A 12174-nucleotide genomic window follows, 5' to 3' on the forward strand; every position below is an offset into this window, starting at 1 on the left:
AGTAGACAAAAACAGTGTGAATATTCTAACTTTGTTCTCCTTGAAAGATACTTTGGTTACCAATCACCTTTTCATATAAATTTTAAATTTAAAATGTCAATTTCTAAAGAAAAAAATCTACTGGGCATTAGATTATTATTGCATTGAATCTATATATCAATTTAAGGAAAATGGTCATTTCAAAAACACAGAATCTTCCAGTCCATGAACATAGTATTCCACTCCCTTTATTTACATCTTATTTTATCATTTATTTAATGTTTTATAGATTCACAAGTTTAACTTTATAAGAAACTTTTTCCAAAGATAGCTGTAGCATTTTGTTTTCCCACCAAAATATATGAGTGCTTAACAATTGAACAGTTTGACAAATGTTAGAAATTTAGGATATTCTATTCTTATATTAAATAATGATTTGCCATAAGTGTAACCCAATGTATAGTTCTGGTTGTATCACACAAGAAGAATATTACAGACTAGGAAAGGTTTAGAAATGGGAACCAATCTAATGTAAAACATACCAGAGGGAGAAAGTGGAATGGAGAAGTTTTATTACTATAGAACAAAAAACTGGACTTATTGAGAGTATAAAGACTAAGAGAGATTACAGAGTTGACAAAGAACAACAGTCTAAATTAGTACAACATAAACTTGTTCCTCAAATCCTAAAATATCACCATATTTTTCCATGTATAATATGCACTGTTTTGTTCAAATTTTTGAGGGAAAAGTAAGGATGGATATTATACTATGGGGTATACTAATGGGTAGCACTAATTCCTTTTCTATATAAACATTTTTAATTCTTTTATTTATGTTTATGTATTTAAAGTGTAATTCTAGAAAGCAATAATAATATCTGTATGCAAAATAGTGCCTGGAATACAATAATTAGTCTTGTTTCTAAATATAAATACTTGAATTAAAAAATTAAAATGAAAGATTTTTTTCCCTGAAAGTTTGGGCCAAAAATGTGAGTGTGCATCATATTTGGGAACACTTTTTACATGGCAAAATATGGTAAGTTGCTTTGAAACTCAAGTAAAGTATCATCATGAAAAGATCAGAATGTACATTACAATGTAAGTAATCTAGCTACAGAAAAGAGGAATAACAATTGCCTTGGCTGTTGTGGCTCAGTGGATTGAGTGCTAGCCTGTGAACCAAAGGGTCACTGGTTCAATTCCCAGTCAGGTTACATGCTTGAGTTATAGGCTGGGTTCCCAGTGAGGGGTGCATGAGAGGCAACCACACATTGATGTTTCTCTCTCTTTTTCTCCCTCCTTTCCCCTCTCTCTAAAAATATATCAATAAAATCTTAGAAAAAGAAAAAGAAAAGAGGAATAATCACATTGTGATTTTTTTCACCCTAACCTCAGTCAGTGGATATGATTAAAAATATGAAAAATGTTGAAGGAAAATATAAAGAATTCATTTCCTGATTGCAGTCAAGGGTTATAGAAATGATGAACATTTACTGTCTGACTTTTCAGATCAAGAAGTTTGGGAAGTCCAGTGTTCTGAGACATACAAGGTCTGTCCAGAAAATATTCAGCCACACGCTATGTAAAGTAGAGGCATTTATTGAAGAAGATACAAGATATAAGAAACATTGTACAGAGGACAATGATTCCTCAGTCACCTTCAAAGTAGGCACCCTGGCACCTCACACAGTTCTTCCAGCATCCCTTTCACTGTTCAAAACACTCTGCAAAATCCTTTATTGGAATTGGCATCAGCTGCCCTGTTGTATTTTCCTGAATCTCACTGATGGTCTGAAATCTCTTCCCTTTCAAAGGTGATTTTAGTTTTGGGAAAAGCCAGAAGTCATAGGGTGCCAAACTGGACTGTAGAAGAGCTGAGCTACCAAAAAAACTCTGCATAAGACATGATGCATGAGTGGGCACATGTCATGATGAAACTGTCAATCATCAGTTGCCCATAGCTGTGATCTTGTGATTCATCCGAGTAGTTTGATACTACTCAATACATTTTACCAAATATTCAAAGAAAAAGTAACACCTTCTTTCTCAAATTATTCCAAAATACTCAAGAGGAGGGAAGACTCCCAAGCTTATTTTACGAGGCCAGCATTATCCTGATTCCAAAACCAGATAAGGACACTATAAAGAAAGAAAATTATAGGACAAAATGCTTGATTAACATAGATATTAAAATCCTCAACAAACTGCTATTTAACCAGATCCAGCAACATATTATAAAGATCATATACCATAATCAACTGGGATTTATTCCAGAGATACAAGGTTGGTATAATTTTCACAAATCAATAAATGTGATATACCACATAAACAAAATAAAAGATAAAAAAACTACATGATCATATCAAAAGATACAGAAAAAGCAGTTGATAAGATCCAGCACCCACTTATGATTAAAAACTCTCAGCAAAGGGGCAATAACAGGAAACACAAAACAGGAATATGCTGAACAACACAAAGCTGTGAAATCCAGATCACAGTAATTTAGCTTCTTCATCAAATTAAAATAAATAAATGAAACAAGGAAACAGAAGAGATGAAGAGATTAAGAGAAACATAGGGGATATTTATCATTTATAATGTGTGAGCCTTATTTTAGGTGCCGATTCAAACAAACTATGAGGGAAAAACCTTTAAAAACCTGTAAAATTATGATATTGACTAGATAACTGGAAATTTGAGTAGTTACTAGATTTTTAAATGATATTAAGAGATTATTATTAATTTTAATTGTGTAGGCATGATAATGATATTATAATTAACTGTTTTTTTAAAGAGTCCTCACTATTTAGAGATATGTATTGAAATATTTCATTTACAAACTGTGATGTCTAGGCTTTGTTTCCAAACAACATAGGGTTGTGAGGGTAGATGGAAGTACAGGTAAACCAAGCGTGGCTATATATTAATAAATGTGGAAGCTCATGGGGGGCTTATAGTATTCTGTCTACTTCTGTACACATTAAACTTTTTAATATGTTACATTATAATGTAATACATTATAAAGTATTAAATAGAAGACCAAATAAACTAAAAACCAAAAGCTATGGAATTCAGGAATTTGAAGATCTAATAGTGTAGAATGGCAAAAGAAAATGCAGGATGGCAGCTCTGCACTGTGCCTAAAGTAAAACCAGCCCAGGCTGGAGTAGAATGGAAAGCTGTGTGATGGGAGGCTTCCAGGAAAAAAGAAAAAAGATTATTTTATGTGCCTATAAGAACTTTTGGAAGTTAACAGAAGTGCTGGGGTCTTCAAGTTAAAAAAGAAGTGATGGCTAGGTAGAAAACAAAAGGATGAGCAGGGGAGGAGAAATAATTATAATATTAAAAGTTGACCATGAAACAGTCAACTACTTGTTCCATTAGAAAGTATTAATTTATTTAGTCCATATATTCTATTTATTTAGCCATTCATATAAACATAGTCACTGAATTACCAAATAATTCAAACATTGGAAAGATTATGGAAGGCAAGGTGGGTTTAAATTATTGCTTTTTACCTTTTAGTTTTGTGATCAGGACAACTTACTGAACCTTTCCAAATCTCAATTTATTCAAGATAATACATCTAAAATACATGGCACAGACTTCAGTCAAGATGACAGCATAGGCAGACATGGCTCACCTCTTCCCACAACCACATCAAAATTACAACTAAAATATAGAACAACCATCACTCAGAAACATCAGAAATCAAGTCAAACGGAAGATGGACAACTACATAATTAAAGAAACCACATCCACTGAGTTTGGTAGGAAAGGCACAGATATGGCACAGGCTGGTCTCTCACACACGTGCAGTGTATAAAATTTTGGGAGGGATATCTTGGGAGTGAGGAGTCCTAGCCCCATACTTGGTCCCTAGCCCAGGGTACCAGTGCCAGGGAGATAAGTCCCCACAACTTTTGGATGCAAAAACTGGTGGGATTGAGTCAGTGGAAGAAACTTCTGGAGTCCGAAGCAGTTCCTCTTAAAAAAAAACCACACACACTCACCTACTCAGACTCACTCCCTCTAAGTTCCAGCACTGGTGTGGCACCAGTGGCAAACTGGGAGAGGCTGAAGTGTCTGTTATCAGGGTAAACAGAGGCAATTGTCCCTTTTCTGAACCCTCCCCATTGAGAGCCACATGGCTGGCAGGCTGGTGCCGTATTTGAGACTCCATCAACCTAGCTAACATTGTTTGACTCACCTTGGAGATCCCTAGAGACTCCATTCCACCCACCTTATGGGCCCACACAAGCGACTTTTCCATATGAATGACTGGTCTTGGCTCATGCTTCACAGCTTCCTAAATCTAATCAAACAAGCAACAGCTGGCCTCAGTGAGCTCCAGGCCCGGCACTAGCAGCAGCCATATTAGTTTCACAGCTTGGCTTAGCCTAGGAATGTCCAAGTAGCAGCCTTCTTTGACTGCTTTAGAATTCAGGAAGGGCAGAACTGGGCTAAACACAGGTAGGAGCTGACCTTATAGCCTGTGCCACCCAGAAACCCAGGGCCGGTGTAAGCAGTGGACTGATATAGACCACTTGGAGCACTTCCATACTGCCCCTGAAAAGCTGATCCTCCGTGGAGGGTAGAGGTTGGTGGTAAGTGGTCATAGCCAATCCTTGCAGCTGACTGGCCTGGGTAAATCCCTCCCATTGATCTGTCAACAGTAATCAAGGCTCAACTACAAGAGGGTATACTCAGCCTATATGAAGGTCATACCTCAAACACCCAGCTTGGGTGATAGCTAAGGCTGGGCCATTGACCCTATAGGACACCTACTACATTAGGCCACACTACCAAGACATGGAGTCAAAGCAGCTCTACCTAATAACATAGAAATAAACATAGGAAGGCTGCCAGAATGAGGACACAAAGAAACATGGCCCAAATGAAAGAACAGATCAAAACTCCAGAGAAAGAGCTAAATGAAATGGAGATAAGCAATCTATCAGATGTAGAGTTCAAAACACTGCATATAAGGATGCTCAAGAACCTTAATGAATACCTCAGTAGCATAAAAAAGACTCAGTCAGTAATGAAGGATTCACTAATTGTAATATAGAACAATTTATAGGGAAATAACAGGAGAGTGAATCTATCTGAGAATCAAATCAATGATTTGGAATGTAAGGAAGCAAAAAACAACCAATCAGAAAAGAAGAGCCCTGGCTGGTGAGGCTCAGTGGATTGAGTACCAGCCTGCGAATCAGAGGGTTGATGGTTCAACTCTCAGTCTAGGGCACATGCCTGGGTTGCAAGCCAGGTACCTAGTAAGGGGCATGGGGAAGGCAACAACACATTGTCAATTCTCTCCCTCTCTTTTTCCTCCCTTCCTCCCTCTAAAAATAAATGAATAAAACCTTTAGGAAAAAAAAGGACAACAAGAAGAAAAAGAAAATCCAAGAAAAAAATGACAGTAGTATAAGCAGCCTCTGGGAAAAATTCAACAGGTCCAACCTTCACATGATAGAGGTGTCAGAAGTAGAAAAAGAACAAGAAATTGGAAATCTATTTGAAAAAATAATGAAAGAAAACTTCCCTAATTTGGCAAAGGAAGTAGACATGCAAGTCCAGGAAATACGGAGAGTCCCAATCAAGTTGGATCCAAACAGGACCACGCCAAGACACATCATAATTAAAATGCCAAGGGTTAAAGATAGAGAGACTTCCAGCCTACATGAAGGCATAGGTAGATATACTTTGCCTCCTTGCATGACCAAAAAAAGGACAACAACAAATTTGAAAGCCAAAATAACAAATTCCAGAAAACTAAATTGTTTGTAAGTCTGACAACCAAGGAGTTAAAGGAGAAACATTTGTTCAGACTGGTAGGAGGAGCAGAGACAGACAGCCTGGATGGAGAAGACACAGAGCAAGGCAGCAGCTGGTGGACCTGATGGTCCCACATTTGAGTGCAGATAAGACCAGAGGAACAACTGGGGAGTGACAGACAGCACAACCCAGGGTTCTAGCACAGGGAAATAAAGCATGAAAATCTTTGGCTGAAAAATCTGTGCAGGATGCAGTGGAGGGAGAAATTCCCAGCCTCACAGGAGACTTCACTGGAGAGACCCACAGGGTTCTAGAAAGTACACAAGCTCACCCACCCAGGAATCAGCACTAGAAGGGACTAATTTGCTTGTGGGTAGCAGGAAAGCCACCCACACAGCCGGCCAAGAGCCAAGGAAATAGCATTGTTCCCTCTTGGACCCCTCCCGCACATACAGTGTCACAACACAGTGAAATGGCTTGCCCCACCCTGGCAAACAGCTAAGGCTCCACCCCTTACAATGTAACAGGTATGCAGAGACAAAAAAAAACATGGCCCAAATGAAAGAACAGATCAAAACTCCAAAAACAGAACTAAGGGATGAAGAGATAGTCAATGTATCAGATGCAGAGTTTAAAACACTCATAATCAGGATACTCACAGAAATGGCTGAGGATGGTTGCAAAATGGAGAAAGAAGGGAAGGCTATGCAAAGTGAAATAAAGGAAAACGTACAGGGAATCAACAGTGAAGGGAAGGAAACAAGGACTCAAATCAAATATTTGGAGCAGAAGAAGAAATAAACATTCAACCAGAACAGAATGAAGAACCAAGAATTCAAACACCGAGGAGAGGCTTAGGAACTTCTGGACAACTTTAAATGTTCCAACATCTCAATCATTTGGGTGCCAGAGGACAAGAGGAAAAGCAAGAAATTAAAAACTTATTTGAAAAAATAATGAAGGAGAACTTCCCCATTCTGGCAAAGGAAATAGATTTCTACAAAGTCCAGGAAGCTCAGAGAGTCCCAAAGAAGTTGGGCCCAAGGAAGCACACACCAAAGTACATCATAATTACATTACCCAAGATTAAAGATAAGGGGAGAATCATTTTTCCCCCCACAAATTTTTAAATTTATTTATTTTTAGAGAGAGGGGAAGGAAGGGAGAGAGGGAGAAAAACATCAATGTGTGGTTTCCTCTCACACACCCCCAGCTGGGGACCTGGTCCACAACCCAGGCATGTACCCTGACTAGGAATCAAACCAGTGACTCTTCGGTTCACAGACTGGCACTCAATACACTGAGCTACACCATCCAGGGCAGGAGAGAATCTTAAAAGCAGCAAGAGAAAAGGAGAGTGTTACCTACAAAGGAGTTCCTAGAAGACTACCAGCTGATTTCTCAAAAGAAATATTGCAGGCAAGAAGGGGCTGGAAAGAAGTATTCAAAGTCATGAAAGGCAATGACCTACATCCAAGATTACTCTATCCAGCAAAGCCATCATTTAGAATTGAAAGACAGAATAAGTGCTTCCCAGACAAGGTAAAGCTAAAAGAATTCATCATCACCAAGCCATTATTACATGAAAGGTTAAAGGGACTAAATTAAGAAAAAAGAAGAAGATCAAAACTATGAACAGTAAAATGATAACAAACTCACAACTATCAACAACTGAATTTTAAGACAAAAACAAAAACAAACTAAGGAAACAACCAGAACAGGAACAGAATCATAGGTATGGGGATTATTTGGAAGGTTATCAGCTTGGAGGGGAAGGGGAGAAGTGAGGAAATGGTGCAGGGGTCAAGAAGCATAATTGGTAGGAACAAAATAAACAGGTGGATGTTAAGAATAGTATAGGAAATGGAGAAGCCAAAGAACACACACGACCTATGGACATGAACTAAGGGGGTGGTATTTTGAGGCAAGTGGGTTACTAGGTGGATGGGGGCAAAGAGAAAATAATTGGGACAACTAACAGCATAATCAATAAAACATACTGAAATAGAATTAAAAAATTAAAAAATGAAATACATGGCACAGTATCATACACAAAAGGTAGTATCATGTAGCCCATCAAAATTATTTATTTTAGTTACCAATATAGAAGATCTCCTAAAATAGTGTTTCACTAAAGAGTGTATTACAGAAGAGTATGCATAACATGGTTCTATTTAGATAAAATTGCCTATCTATCATCTATCTATCTACCTACTTACCTACCTATCTATCCTTATGTACCTAAGCAGAAAAACTATCTAGAGAGACAGTTACCAAAACAAATTATGAATGGTTATCTCTGGACAGTGTGATTTGAGTTGAATTTTTACTAATTAAAATGTTTTCTCTTTGATTTATTAGAATAAGCATAAATCATTTTTCCAAAAGCAATAAAGTTTCTGTAAATTAGTAAAAACAAAGGAAATAAAAATCTTATAAAGACAATTTTAAACCATGGGACAAGGTGATGCTAAGTGAAATTGGCAGATGATAGCACTACAATCAGAATCTATTAAAACTAAAAATTAGGGACTCCCGGCCAAGATGGAGGCATAGGTAGACACACTGTGCCTCTTCGCACAACCAAGATAGAGACAACAATTTAGAAACAGAATAACAACCAAAACTGACAGAAAACTGATCTCAATGGAAGTTGGACAATCAAGAAAATAGACCAGTAGGAGGGGCAGAGTCAGGCAACTGGGCACGGGTCTCGACTTGAAGAGCACAGAGCTTTGGGACTGGGCGCTTGAGGCATCCGGGCTGTGCAAGACCACAGTGGGTGGACCCTGAACTCAAAGGGGCAGCTGGCAGACCCTGGCTGAGGGGTGGCAACCGGCAGACCCAGAGAGGCGGCGATTGTGAAGTAAGGCACTGTGCACAACCCAGGACCACAGCACTGGGAAATAGAGCCATGGGGCACTGATTAAGGACACCTGTGGGGACTGAGGTGCAGGGAGGGACTCCCGGCTTCACAGGAGGGGTCCTTGGAGGGTCCCACAGCGTGCGCAAGCCCATGCACATTGGAATTGGTACCAGAGGGGCCCAGTTTGCTCAGGGGAAGCAGTGGAAGGGACTGAGGTCCCACAGAGTGGAGCAAGGGCCACTGTTCCCTCTCGGACCCTGCCCCCACTTATAACTTCACAACCCGGCGACTGGGGTGCCTCGCCCTGGTGAACACCTAAGGCTCCTCCCCTCATATGTAGCAGGCCTGACCAGACCAAAGGGGGGGGGGGAGATGGCTCAAACAGAATTGAAAGCCCCTCAATCAGTTTTTTTAAGAGACTGAGAGATAGGCAACCTATCAGATGCACAGTTCAAAGCACTGGTGATCAGGATGCTCACAGAATTGGTTGATTTTGGTAGCAAATTAATGAAAAAATGAAGGCTACACTACGTGAAATGAAGGCAAATGCACAGGGAACCAACAGTGATGGAATGAAAGCTGGGTCTCACATCAATGCAGTGGGCCAGAAGGAAGAAAAAACAAACAACCAGAAGAAGAATGAAGAAATAAGAATTCAAAAAAATGAGGAGAGACTTAGGAACCTCCAGGACATCTTTAAACGATCCAACATCCGAGTTATAGGGGTACCGGAAGGGGAAGAGCAACCACTGGAAAACTTATTTGAACAAATAATAAAGGAGAACTTCCCCAGTCTGGCAAAGGAAATAGACTTCTAGGAAATCCAGGAAGCTCAGAGAGTCCCAAAGAAGTTGGACCCAAGGAGGAACACACCAAGGCACATCATAATTACATTAGCCAAGGTAAAAATGAAGCAGAGAATCCTAGAAGCATAAGAGAAAAGAAGACAGTAACCTACAAAGCAGTTCCCATCAGACTGTCAGCTGATTTCTCAAAAGAGACCTAACAGGCAAGAAGGGGCTGGAAAGAAGTATTCCAAATCATGAAAGGCAAGGACCTACATCCCACATTGCTCTATCCAGCAAAGCTTTCATTTAGAATGGAAGGGCAGATCAAGTGCTTTTCAGGTAAGGTCAAGTTAAAGGAGTTCATCATCACCAAGCCCTTATTTTATGAAATGTTAAGGGGATTTATCTAAGAAAAAGAAGATAAAAAATACGTGTAGTAAAACGACAGCAAACACAATTATTAACAACCACACGTAAAACAAAACCAAAAGCAAACTAAGCAAACAAGTAGAACAGGAACAGAACCACAGAAATGGAGATCACATGGAGGGTTAGCAACAGGGGAGTAGGAGAAGGAGAGAGGGGGAAAAGGTACAGAGAATAAGTAGTATAGACGGTAGGTAGAAAATAGGGGGAGGGTAAGAATAATATGGGAAATGTAGAAGCTAAAGAACTTATGACACATTCACATGAACTAGAGGGAGGGAATGTGGGTAGGAGAGGGTGTGCAGGATGGAGGGGAATGAAGGGGAAAAATGAGACAACTGTAATAGCATAATAAATAAAGTATATTAAAAAACAAAACTAAAAATTATTAGATCTATAGACAAGGTAGAAATAAAAAATGAAAATAATTGTCAGTATAGATTATAGTATTTTTCTTTTCCACTTTTATTGTTATAGTGTTACATGTTTTTACTGTTTTATTGTCAAAAATACATATATAACTATGTACACTTTCTAAGTTCTTACTCATGTTAAGCTAAAATCTACTCCTCTATTAAGTTTCACTACTTGATAATAGTTTGCCCTCTGAGGCCACGAAGACAAATGCGTAATTTTCCTTCAAAATGACAGGTGTTTAATATTTAAATACTTGTTCCCTCTAAGTCTTCTCTTTTTCAAATTCCTATAGGCTTCATAAGGTCAGGCACTATGTCTTACTCATCTTACTGTTGCCAGCAGCTCTGAAATAATGTCTTAAATATAGCAGGCAATCAATAATATTAGGCATTTGTATAACTCAATATTGAAGTCCCCTCATTATTCTGGTCACCCTCTCCAAGATATGTTTTCATTTGTTAACATGCTTGTTAAAACAGGACTTTCAGTTCCTTCTTAATGCCTTGTATTTCTTGTCTCCAGTGACCTTGTAAAATCTACTCCAATCATTCATTCCACCCCATGCCTATAAACGGTCCTGAAAAACAGCTCTATGTGATAAATTCAAACTATCCCCATCATTCTAGCCCACTTGTTAATTTATACCCACTATATCTTTACTATATCTTTACTATCGCATCAGAACCTGTCAACTGAGTGCTCCACTTTCACTGTATCCACAATATCTTTCTTGTCTTCACATCCATCCTTGCCATGTTTTCATTGCTGAGTCCATACATTAGCTTTGTTATTACCATTGTAGCATAACTTTCCGTGTCCTAAGGTCCATGCATCAAAAGCTCGTGAAAAAAAATCTTTGATGGCTCCAACTATAAGCCTTTTCCAAGCCTGTACCTAGCCTGCTGGGTGCTGCTGGGAAAATCATACCTTAGGAAAGACTAGTTCCTTTACAAATCTACAATTACTGATCTCAGATAGGTACTCAGTGATGCTACCAATTATAAGACACTAGTGTTGTTATCTCATGCTCCCATTGGGCAAAATTTCAAACCATGTCAACATTTATCAAATTTTTCATTTTTTAATATTCATCAAACTTTTAACCTTCCACTTTTCCATTTCTCTGAGCACGACTCTCTTTTCCACTTCACAGATAAGACAGAAATCATCATGTGCAAACTCCTTCAACTTCCCACCACCTCAGAAACTATGATGTATTCTCAACAATACCATGCAGCCATAAAAAGGATGAAATTATTTATGTATGTAAAAAAAAGAATAAGGGAAGCACAAACACATTTATGCTTATAATATACTGCAATTTATGTAAAAGATAAATTTGCTTGCAAATGCACACAATTTCTGTGGAAAGATTAATAACTACATACAGAAAATACAAAACTACATAGATATAGAGTCTGGCACAAATAATGCCCCTTTTTATTACAAAATCTTTTATTACAAAACCATAAGCATGTAATTATGTAACATAACAATATCACATTCAAGCACACCACATGACATTTTAGGTGAAATGTTCAAATTGCTGTCCATCTCATGTGAGACATTCATGTACCCTATCAACCATACTCAAGCAAGCCTTACTTCTGCTGGACTCTATATTTGCCTATACTCTAAAGAAAGGAAACTGAGGTAAAAGGGAGGTTTTTCAAAGTATATACTCACGGCTATTGGTTTAGAATTTCTAACCATATGGAAATATTGTCAAAAGAAAAAAAGAAAACTAGTAAATAAAATCATCCACATCCCTTTCTTGCTTTAAAATCTCACAGTCATGGGCTGGGTGGGAGGTAAATAGGGAGTTATTATTTACTGGGCACAGAGCTTCAGTTTGGGAAGACGAAAGAGTTCTGGAGAAGGATGGTGGGAATGGTTGCACAACAACGTAAAA

At 38.4% G+C, this 12174-nt stretch overlaps 1 protein-coding gene and 1 long non-coding RNA gene across 2 annotated transcripts in view; one reads left to right on the top strand and one right to left on the bottom strand.

Moving 5' to 3' along the window:
• ZRANB3 (zinc finger RANBP2-type containing 3) overlaps positions 1-12174 on the bottom strand; it is a 241038-nt gene that overhangs the window by 91121 nt on the left and 137743 nt on the right.
• On the top strand, positions 1162-5369 carry LOC118500138. Its single transcript, XR_004902671.1, has 2 exons — positions 1162-1194; positions 5232-5369. It is a non-coding gene; the product is annotated as an uncharacterized LOC118500138 (long non-coding RNA).

Source organism: Phyllostomus discolor, chromosome 4 (genome assembly GCF_004126475.2).
Source record: "Phyllostomus discolor isolate MPI-MPIP mPhyDis1 chromosome 4, mPhyDis1.pri.v3, whole genome shotgun sequence".
Lineage (NCBI taxonomy): Eukaryota > Metazoa > Chordata > Mammalia > Chiroptera > Phyllostomidae > Phyllostomus > Phyllostomus discolor.